Raw genomic sequence first — 10,910 nt, 5'->3', positions numbered from 1 at the left:
CTCACCCTACGCATCTGCCGTCAGTCCCAGCACCGAGATAGCAATCTTCGCAGCTGCGGCCGCTCTCCTCCTGGGCTCCTCCCACCCTCGCCCGGCCCGCACTCGCCCTCGGAGCCCCCGCGCGGCAGACCCCTCCCCGTACCGCCCTTGACTCCCGCGACCCGTCCGGCAGGGCCCCGGGTGCGCCTCGGGCTGCGCGCCGCCTCCGCCCGCGCCGCGTCCCCGCGTGCGCGCCGGCTTATCCAGTCTTTGAGCATGGCAGATTTCCGCCGGATGACATCATGGGAGCGAGTGAGTGCCGGCTCCGCCGGGGGGACGGAGAAGGGGAGGGGGAGAGGAGGGGAGAGGCTGGGAAGCGGAGCCGGTTGCCTGCCGCCGGCCGGCCGCCCGCCAGCCGGAGAGGAGCGCTCCGCCCGCCGCCGACAAAGGATGGGAGGATGCCTGCGCCCTGGGAGGCGGGCTGCGCGCGGCCGGGCGGCCGCCTGAGCGGCTTCTCCCTCCGCCGGTGAGTGACCGCCAAGATCCCCCGGGCAGCGCCGGTGCGAGCTCGCAGCCCCTCAGCCCGCCGTCCCGGAAGCCTGGGTCTCCGACCCGAGCGGGGCTCGGCGCGGCGCCCGCCCGGGAGCGCAGGCGGCAGGTGCCCGTGCCCGGTGGGTCGGCGTCCGCGGGGCTGCTGGGACCCGCCTCCTCGGCGGCTGCCTGGGCGGTCGCGCCCGCCCGCCCGCCGGCGCTCGCCCTGTGCGCCGGCCCTTTCTGGTGGGCCCCCCGGTGCGCGGCAGCGGCTGACACCGGCTTCGTGCTGGCGTCCGGCCGCGCCCCTCGGGCGGCGCGGAATCGATGCCAGTCCCTCGTGAGGCTCGAGTGCGGGCTTGAGGGGCTCAGACGCCGGCTCCCCGGGGAGGGCGCGCGCCGCGGGCCGCCGAGCGCCGCCTTTGTTTCGTGGGAGCGCCGGGGCGCTCAGCCCTGCGCGGGCCCTCGGCCACTGTCGAGGGGGGGATCGCGTCCCGGCCTCGCCCGCCTGGCGGGGGTGCCGTCGTGTGCTGGCCGCCGGCGGGACCGAGACCCCGGCAGGGTCTTGCGCCCGAGGGTGAGTGTCGCACTTGTCCAGGTGCGGAGCGAGCTTCTGCAGCTCCAGGAAGTGAAGTGACCGGTCGAGGCAGAAAGACGCGCAAGTTCTGTCCCCAGGTGATACGAGTGAAAGGGCAAACTTAGCGGGACTCCCTCGCGCTTTGTGTTCTGGTTTGCGAAGCGCTCTTCCCGAGGCTCGTTTGCGGCAGGTGGATGCAGTTAGAGGCACGTCTTCCTGGCAATCCCTTTTGTTATTCAGTAGTGCCGGAAGAGGTCCGCTTGCTAAATATTTTTGGGGCCGGAATCAGTTCTGTTAAAGAGCTTTGTGGGCCGAGCGAGGAAAGTGTGGGGACCTGCTCACGCCCCTTCGTTTAGCGTCGGGCTGCCTCTGCGAGCGGGAAGCCGCCGTGCCACACCCACGCCTCCTCGCCGCCGGGCGGTTCCACGCACCTTTCACCCGTGAATTTCTTCTGTTTGGGGAGAGTCCAATTTTCAGATCGTAGCGAAGTAGCGAAACCTATTGGAATATTTGATTTTAATGTCAGTTTATTTCCAGAAGAAACACTTGGTGGAAAAGGGGAAAGACAGTGAAAGTTTGCCACTTTGGGGTTCAGTTACTTTGTTCTGGAGTTTCATCTACTGTCATTGCCATGTCAGATATTTAAAATTTTAAGAGCTCCTTCATATTCATGAATTTAGTGTATAATAAATTATCTCGGAGTACTAACGAGATTCTTGGTGTACGAATTCGATATTCCAGCATCTAACATAGAACGAGGGTATAAGGAAGTAATCACAGTCATAATTCGGAGGGTCAGTTTATTGCCTTTTTATTAAAAAAGATTTGCGGTTTTCCTTTAGAATGTTTCTTTTCCTTTAAAGACAGGACTTCCTAAGTAAGCTTTTCCTGAACAGAAGCATCAAAGTGATTTTTTTTTTTTGATCAGTTCAAGCTCTTGTGACAAACTTGAGGTCTTTTCAGAACAGACTTGATAGAAAATTGTTGGAGTAAGAAATGGGGTGGAAGTGAAAAAGGAACTAGGTGAGATCATACCGTGGAACGAAGATGGGTCTCAGAGGATGTCACATCCGTTTTGCTCATTGTGGCTTTTACATGCTGCTTTCTCTTTCTGGGGAGGACATAATTAAATGTTTGATTGTGTTATGTTCTGTTGGCCGACCCGTGATCTAACCAAAGAGAGCCTATCTTTATCCAGAACTTCTGGGTTTGGAAGCAACATTTTCTCCCGTGATTCAGAAATAATTTTGACTTCATTATTTGTTTCCTGACTTCGTATCAGAAAGGGCTCCACCAGTTTCTTCAAAAGTTTTCTCTCTTTCTAACTTTGCTGTGCTCATCTCTTTGTAGTAAAGCTTAAGGAGCTTTACATGAAGGTTCTTAGAGAGCCTGTTGCTTATATTGGCTGTTCTCCTTAAATATAGTCATACCCAAATCTCTTTGAAACTAGCCCAGTGAATGTACGGTTTACCGATGTGCTCATGTGGTGATGTGCACCGGACATAATAATGTACATTTATGTAGAACATATAATCCCGATCTGACAGTCAGCCAGCAGACATAAGCAGGAGGTGTATGGTATTTGGCTCATGGTTTTTGGCACGCTAAGATATTTTGCTGCCTTTATATGGTGAATGACAATGTACATTAAGGCAACAGGTTATACTTTACGTCTGAAATCTTTTATTTAAAAAATATTTATCCAAGCAGGTAAAAATGCTCTGACGCTTCGCTACACACACACTAGAATATGTGAGGAAAGTCCTCAGATAGTGTAAGCATCTTAAGAAGTCTATATTGTTTAATATATTTGATAGGCAGTACAAAATGATTTTTAAAAAATGTATGAAGTAATAGTCTCATAATATTCTTTAATATATTTCACAAATATTTTGGCTGTTTTGTTACACTCGGACTCTGAATTGGGAAAAATGAGAGGAAGAAGAGGAAGTTGTAAGGGAAAAACAAAGCTATACAGTATGTTGCCCAGAGTAGGCCACAGTGGTGTTTCAAGGTCATGGAAAAAGAGTGCTATGTCAGAAGGCTGGAAGATTTCCAAAAAAGATTATGTATGAAGATTAAGTCTATACTATTTGGTGGCCTCTTGGTTTGTTGTTTCAGTTGTCTGATTTGAACAGGTAATGTAGGATTTCTGTGATACAGTAAAAGTCTCTTCACCTTCCTTGAGGCCAGATTAAATCTTGAACCCAATCAGAAGTTTGTTTTATGGTATTTTCTGTGGTGTAATTCAAATTCTAGCTTAAGGATGCTTTATGGATCACAAAGCGTCATGACTTTAACTTTTGTGTAGGCCTTGGATATTGAAGTTGTTTAGTAAAAGTCTTTTGGCTGAAAGGTTTTGGCATTTCAGCCTTTTCTTGGAATTATAATTTAAGAGTGAAAACCAACAGTATGGAATTGTTGAAAATATTCAGGAGTGTGATGATATTTATAGGGATAAGGTAATTTTGTCACTGCAGTTTTTAAAAATAAAATTTTAAAAAAATTGAGAAAAAATCCTCAGAAGCCAAAATTATCCCCTTTTTATGTATTGGACACGTTTTGCAACTTAATGGACTCCTTTGATACTATTAATTCATTTTCTACTTCCCAGTGTAAGAATGTGGAGCACTGGGTAAGAAAAATGTGTTCTAGCTTTGACTTTGTCATCTAATTGAGGACAAGTCTCTGAACTTCTTGGATAACACTTCCATTTTACTTAAAATAAGGATAGTATCTGCTCTGACTTTCTCACAGGGAGTGGTGTATAGTAAATGAGCTAATGTGCAAAAGTGACTCTAAAAATAGAGGAAAAACTGTCTAGCAAATATCATTTATTAGTTAACTTTTAAACTTCAGGTATTTTCAGTTAAAGAAGTAAACTTATATAAGGGTGAATTTAGTTTGTGATTTCTACTTTAAACATCTGGTATTTTTAATTAGTGGCATTCTTGACAACTCATTTATTATAATCTTAATAAAAATTGTTAAGTGGGCTGTTATATATCTTTATTATTGCAACTTTCCTGGCAACACATTCTCTCATTTTTGTGTGTGTGTCTGAAAATATTTTTATACAGCCTTTATTTTTAAAGAATATTTAAGGTGGGTATACAACTTTTATTTGGCAGTTGGTTTCTTTCAACACTTTACCTTGTTATTCTTTTGACTCTGGCTTCCATCAGACCTCTCAGTCTTGTTGCTTTAAAGATAATGGGTCTTTGTCTCCGGCTAACTTTAAAATTTTCTTTTTTTTTTTTTTTTTTTCACTTTTATTATGATGCGCCTGGGTGTGATTTTCTTTTGGTTTAACTTCCTTGGAGTTTGCAGAACTTCTTGAATTTATGGATTGATGTCTCTTATCAAAGGAAATTCGTGGTAGTGCATTCTTGCTACTCTACTCCATTCTCTTTTCTTTTTCTGAGATCTTAATTATATGTTTATTACATGGTTTCACTGTGCCCAGCATGGCTCTTATACTTATTTCACTACTTTCTCTCTTTATTTCTCTCTATGCTTATTTGGAAATTTTTCTTTGACCTTTTCTTCCAGTTTACCAATCATCACCTACACTATGCTGATTATGCTCTCAGACTCATCTATGGGTTATTACTCTAATTATTGTATTTTTTTCCAGTTTTCAAATGTGTATTTCATTCTTTTCTGTGGATACCAATTTATCTATTTTCTCCATCTTTTTCTGTTACTTTGCCCATGCTAATCAAAATTATTTTAAAGTTTTTTATGCTAATGCCAATAACTGGATTACTGTGAGCTTCTTTTCAGTGTCTCTCTTTACTCTTGATTTTAGTAATTGTGTATAAAAATCGTAGAGGCTCCAGACAAGTTCATCCAAGACCAAAGACTTGTCAACATTTCTTCTGCTAAGCAGATAAAATGGAGTGGTGGACAGTCATTGTAATCCAGTGGGTGATAGAGCTAACTCCAGTGCAAATGGACTTCACCCTTTGCAGGGTTACGTAGCTGCCAGGGCACGGACATCCAGAGGCTTCCACGGGTGCATTCACAAGTACTAAACACAGTCAGGGCAGGACTTCTGAGAATCCTGCTCATCTTTGCAGAAGCTTTCTTCTCACTGTCTTAGCCTCTCATCATACATGCAAACATCATATGAGCATGTGGGTAAAACCAGGCATGTGCCAGGTTGGTGCTTCATCTTTGGTTTCTCACTGGGATCTTGGCCCGTCCTGTATCTAATCTTTTATCTTTCACCCCCAAAGCGAACATTTCTTCTGGATTCTGTATCCCATCTCAGTAGTCCTTTGCTCAGGCAAAGCCCATATTCTCAACCTTTTGCCATGTGTTTAGAATGACACATGCCCCCATTCTCCATTCCAGGGGAGAAAAGCACCCTCAACAATTCAGTTTACTTCTTCAGTGCTTCCTTTATCTGGAGTCTTGAAGCCTCTAGTCTTGGCTTCTTCAGAAGATCTTCAATAGTTTAACAGATTTTTTTCTTATATCTGGCTTTTCTAGTTGTTCCAGGTGGTAATGTTGGTCCCTGTGAGTTACTCCACCTTAACTTTCAGCAGAAGTGAGTCGTCACTTTTCACTGAGTACAAAATAGATGTGTAGAGATGCAAGATCATTACTTTGTGATAAAGCTGGAGTTAGTAATCTCAACCTTACGGGCTCCTAGGCAATACAGCTAACTCCAAACCCATTTGATTTAAAAACGTATTGTCATAAAAAGAGGTCAGATTCTACTAATTACATATTATAATTATACCGTAGTCATATTTTGTACAATATGATTTGGAAACAGTTTGACTGTTTCCTTTTTGAGTTAGAATTTAGCAACAGTGAAAGACAATGATTCAGATACCTAGTAAATTTACATTCACGGTTAAGTAAACACAATAAATTGGCGAAACTTCTTCTTAGGAGTGATACACACAGCACACACGTGTGTATAAAAGATAACATTCCTTTCGGAACATAAGCACCCCATGATTTAGGACTCATCTTAATTTACAAATAAATTCTACATAAAAGGAGTGAATAATGTGGGAAGTCTAGAGCCTCGTTCTTTGTAGAAACAACTGTCTTTTGTTTTTCAAATTGTTACTCTGGAAAACAAAGATACAGACTGATAGCTTGTCATAGGCATGTAATAGAGTTAACAAGTTAATAATAGTATATCAGGTTTTTTCTTATTGGTATATCGATGAAACTCAGAATATATTTCTTCCAGAAGAAATGTTGTAAATGATGGTCAGTTGTTTTAGAAATAATGTCTTTAACAATGTACTTAAAGCATGACCTAATTTAACTATATACTTCTATGGATTAGCTTAGAAGTTTTATTGAATCTGTCTGTGGATGGGTGGATACTCAAGGTGAACTAAAATATGTAATGCTATTTCTAAGTGATTATATATTCTAGGTAACATAGAAGAAACCACTGAAGTTTTGGGGACACAATCAGGTGGACATTGGAGAATGCCCAGAATGAACTCTTTTTCTGCCTTCTATTCAGTGTCCTAAGGTCCGTCAGGAAACTGAGTAATGCTTGGTGGGAGTGTTCAAGTAGGCACTGTGGAGTTGCTGGCTCGCTATTTGGGGCCGACACTCTGTTGATCAGAGCTTTGATTCTCACAGGCATATCACATGCCTCTTGGGCCCTTCCTGGCCTCCCTTCAGCCTCACTTCTGATTCTGTCTGTGACTGTGGCAGACATTGTAAGAAGGCTGGGACTCAGTTGTGTTGACTTTGCACCTTGAGCTTGTGCTGAGAACTTTTCCTTTCTGGTCTGTGATGTAGCAGCATGTCTTAACCCCTGCCCCTGGAAGTGCAGTGCAGCCTGGAAGTGGGAAGAGTGGGACAAGTGGGCAGTTCTGAGAGACTTTCTATGGGGCCTCAGAAGGTCCAGGTTGGGTGGAACCTCAGATGGCCATGATCATGACCCAACTCCTGTGGTGGCTTTTTTTTTTTTTGTACGCGGGCCTCTCACTGCTGTGGCCGTTGCGGAGCACAGGCTCCGGACGCGCAGGCGCAGCGGCCATGGCTCACGGGCCCAGCCGCTCCGCGGCACGTGGGATCCTCCCGGACCGGGGCACGAACCCGTGTCCCCTGCATTGACAGGCGGACTCCCAACCACTGCGCCACCAGGGAAGCCCCCGTAGTGGCTTTTATTCTTTGCGTGTTTCACTTTACCTGGGGCTTCTTTCTTATTCTCTGAGATCACCTTATACTGTTTGCACGTAAATTTTTATTTCAGCCACTGCTTTTGAAGGAAGCTTGGCCTGAAGTATGTGGTAAATTAGCTTCTCTTCTCTAGAGGAAAATGAAAAACAAACAAGCAAAAAAAAAAAAAGAAACAGAATCAGGACTAAAGCCTAAGCCACATCCATTTACAATTCGAGAAAAGTGATAAGGAAGAAGTAAAACAACATATTTCTCAAAGGTATTTTATTTACAAAGACATCATTTTTCAAGTCATCAAATGGGGCCATTTAAATAATCCTTTTAGTAACTATGAGGTCACCTGTTGACTTAATGATTAATTTCCCTCCTTCCCTTCTTTTCTGCTTCCTTTTAATATATATTTACTGGTGATCCACTCTACATCCTGTACTCGGCTGGGTCCTGGTGATACGATGATTGAAAAATGTGGCATGATTCGTGCCTCTTTGGAGAGTTTTATTTTGTGAAATTAATTAAACACTCAGACAAGCAGATTGCACATATGGGAGAGTGAATGCATTGAAGGACCAGGTACACACTGATTAGAAAGCCGGTTACAGGGGAGTTTGACTTAGTTCAGCCATTATAGGAGAGGTCTGGCCAGGCCTTCTTGAGGAGGGGACGCTTGAGCTGACAGCAGAAGGGTGAGAGCGAGTTAATCAGGCAGCGGGAGAAGCAGAGTCTTCTAACAGAGGGACAAATGGGCTGTGCTCAGGGCCTTGTTGGGGGAAGTTTGACAATCTTGAAGGAGTCGTAGGCAGCCTGAAGGAGGGAGTGTGATATGGTTGAGGAGATGTGCCACATATGAGGGGCTGTCCCAGAATGTTCCAGATGTCGACGACTGAAGTGTGTGTGCATGTGTGTGTGTAACTGTGTTTGTGTGTGATGGTGGCAGTAAGGAGGGGCCTCAAAAGTAAATGAGAGGCTGTATTAGCAAAAAAGAAATAGGCGAGGCATCTGGGGAGAACGCTGTATAATATATAGATTAACAACTAGTAAATATTATGAATGTTTGAAAAATGTGAGAATTGTAGGAACGGATCATTCTAAATTAGTGCATTTCTAAAAAGATTTGAGAAAAAAGGGGAGTGAGATATTCATTTATTTGTTGCTCTATTTATCTTAAAAACTGTATAAAAGGCTTTTTAAGTTCTATGTATCTAAGTAGTTTTACATTGCTATAAAATTTGTGTAGCTTTACTAGTTATCTGTCGATTTGTAGGATGGTAGAACTGCAGGTAGACTTTTCAACTAAAATTTTACATACGGTTGCTTTTAACAGTGTAACATAGAAGGCATCTACACGGAGGTACTGCGGCACGGTGCCCGGCCACATTTAATTACCCAGTCCCAAGTCACTTCTGCACTGAGATTTTAATAAAGTTAAATTGCCTATGTACCCACATAAGTTTGGATCCTGGTTCTGCTAATTTCGCTCTAATTTAAAATTCAAGGGACTAGAGAAAAATTATTTTCCACTTATTATCCACAAGTTATTTTCCATATTTCCTTTGATATGTCTCAGGAATTTTGCCTTAATAGAATCCGAAGTTATATTCCAGGCACAGTGTGAAATGACCCTTTAAGATTTAGCGTAATATATATAGCAGCTCTTGCTAGTTATTCTCTCTTCTTGATGAGATAACTTGGTTTATTTTTATGTTACTTTTAAACTTAATCTTTTATGAAATCTCTTAATCTTGTATGTCTCATTTTTAAAAGTTTATTAAATAAATGGATATACAAGTATTGCTTTAGCAAGTACAACATGAGAGAAAGATTCGTTCCAGAGAATTAGACAGAAATGGGGGAATTAATTGGGCAGATTATTAAGATATTGAATAACAAGTATAAAAGCTAAAGTCTGAGATTCTTTGATTTGTTCCTTATGATGGTGGAGGATAACCACGCCTAGGCTCAAAAAGAAAACTTAGAAAAATCCCTTCCCCTATTTTTTGTAGACCAAAAGTAAGAAAACCAAGTCTTAAAAGCAATGACAATAGATATTATTTTCATGGACTTTTGTTATGGGGATGAACCATAGTTGTCAACTTACAGAGATTGTTAAAAATGATGCAAAAAGTGTTAAATTCTTTTTTATCACATATTGCCCAGTAACCCAAAAAGCCCAAAACTATATTTTGGGGACATGTAAAAGAGATCTTAGTATTTGAAGTCTAATTACAATAAACTGTTTTCCTTTAAACAATGGAAGGAAGTATTTCAAAATATTGGTATTAGTCATAGGAGTATGGTTCGTTGATTTCCTACTTTTTATTTTCCAAATAACTTTTCAATAAGTGTGATTTATTTTCATAATAAAAATGTAAATAAATACTTCTTGAATGGAAAAAATGAATACCTGAAGCAAACTTCAAAGTGATAACCCCTGTTAAATTTGAATCAAGGGTTCTTTTTGTGGATGTTTGTTATTTTTTAATACTTTTCTGCATGATATATATATTTTATGATAACATTAATCATAGAGAAAAAATGATATGAAAGGAATCTTCTATTTCATGCTAAGTTACCCTCTATGGTGATACATCTAGTGCAAAAATTATTTGAATAATGTGCCTCTCAACAGTATAAGAGACAACATATGTTTGGCTTTTTCTTACTGGGATCCAAAATTATGTTTGTTTCAAATGAATTGTTTTAAGGAAATTGTGTTGATTATCCTAACTTGTCCTAATGAGTAAGAGAACAATTTAATATTGCCGACTTTTACTTTTATGTGTTTTCATGAAGAGCAAAGAGTTCTCCACATTTTTTGCCTTCCTTTTTTTTTTTTTTTTTTTTTTTTAAATGGTGGTAACAGTTGTGTGGATTACACACTCTGAACTCACAAGCCCCTTAGCCCTGATTGGAGTCCCACTCAGCAGCTGTGTTGTAATTTGATCATGCACACTTCACCATGTAGGTGCTAAGGGTGTCCATGCTTTTAGAGATGCAGTGCTTTTACATTAGTTCTTCCTCGATGAATGAAAAATTATTATACTTAGGTTAATATTTGTTATATAGAGAAATTTTGAAAATTGGTTTTAAACAAAAAGACTCTCAGTATCCCTAATAGAGGAATGGTACACAGTGGTATTCAGAAAAAGCTCAGACTCTTAAGTCATTGAAATCCCCACGCATTAGTGAGGTACGCTAATCAAATTGCTTAACAAATGTTTGAATGTTGGCTCCCTTATCTGCAAAACATGGATAATAGTACCTTCCTACTAGGGTTGTTCTGAAGATCAAAGGTAGTAAGGAAATTCCCTAATAAATAGTAGGTATTTAATTAAAGTAGTTCATACCATTATTAAAGCTAGTATTATATATTCTCTATGTTGTCTTGGTACTTTTTAGGTGTGGATGAAATTTGAAGATTTAGTTGCATGAGAAACTAAGAAAGTTGGCAACTACCACTGCCACCTCCAAATGAATTAATTAATGCATGTATTCATAATTGGTATCAATTTACAGTCAGTGCTTTTATTTTTCCTTTTTCTCTTTATTTTTAAAACTTTCAATGATGAGAGCACAACACTTTGATAATAGCAATATGAAGGAAACTTTATTTGAAAGATGGATTATTTGCTTAATTATTAGTTTGTGAATCATAGAC

The 10,910-nt window shown here is 41.5% G+C and overlaps 1 protein-coding gene across 3 annotated transcripts in view; it reads left to right on the top strand.

The window, feature by feature from the left end:
• Positions 1-265: 265 nt before the first annotated feature.
• The window catches only part of MARCHF1 (membrane associated ring-CH-type finger 1), an 820,299-nt gene continuing 809,654 nt past the window's right edge, over positions 266-10,910 (top strand). The window contains exon 1 of one of the 3 annotated variants that reach the window (XM_067035463.1): positions 266-291. The gene's annotated coding sequence lies outside the window, so the exon portion shown is untranslated. Of the gene's footprint in view, positions 292-319; positions 506-934; positions 1,088-10,910 lie in introns of those variants that run through there. The other 2 variants (XM_067035461.1, XM_067035462.1) reach the window with 2 other exon arrangements.

This window comes from Kogia breviceps, chromosome 6, assembly GCF_026419965.1.
Source record: "Kogia breviceps isolate mKogBre1 chromosome 6, mKogBre1 haplotype 1, whole genome shotgun sequence".
NCBI classification, from domain to species: domain Eukaryota; kingdom Metazoa; phylum Chordata; class Mammalia; order Artiodactyla; family Physeteridae; genus Kogia; species Kogia breviceps.
Note: the sequence above shows the minus strand (reverse complement) of the source record. Positions and strands in the feature narration are given on the sequence as shown.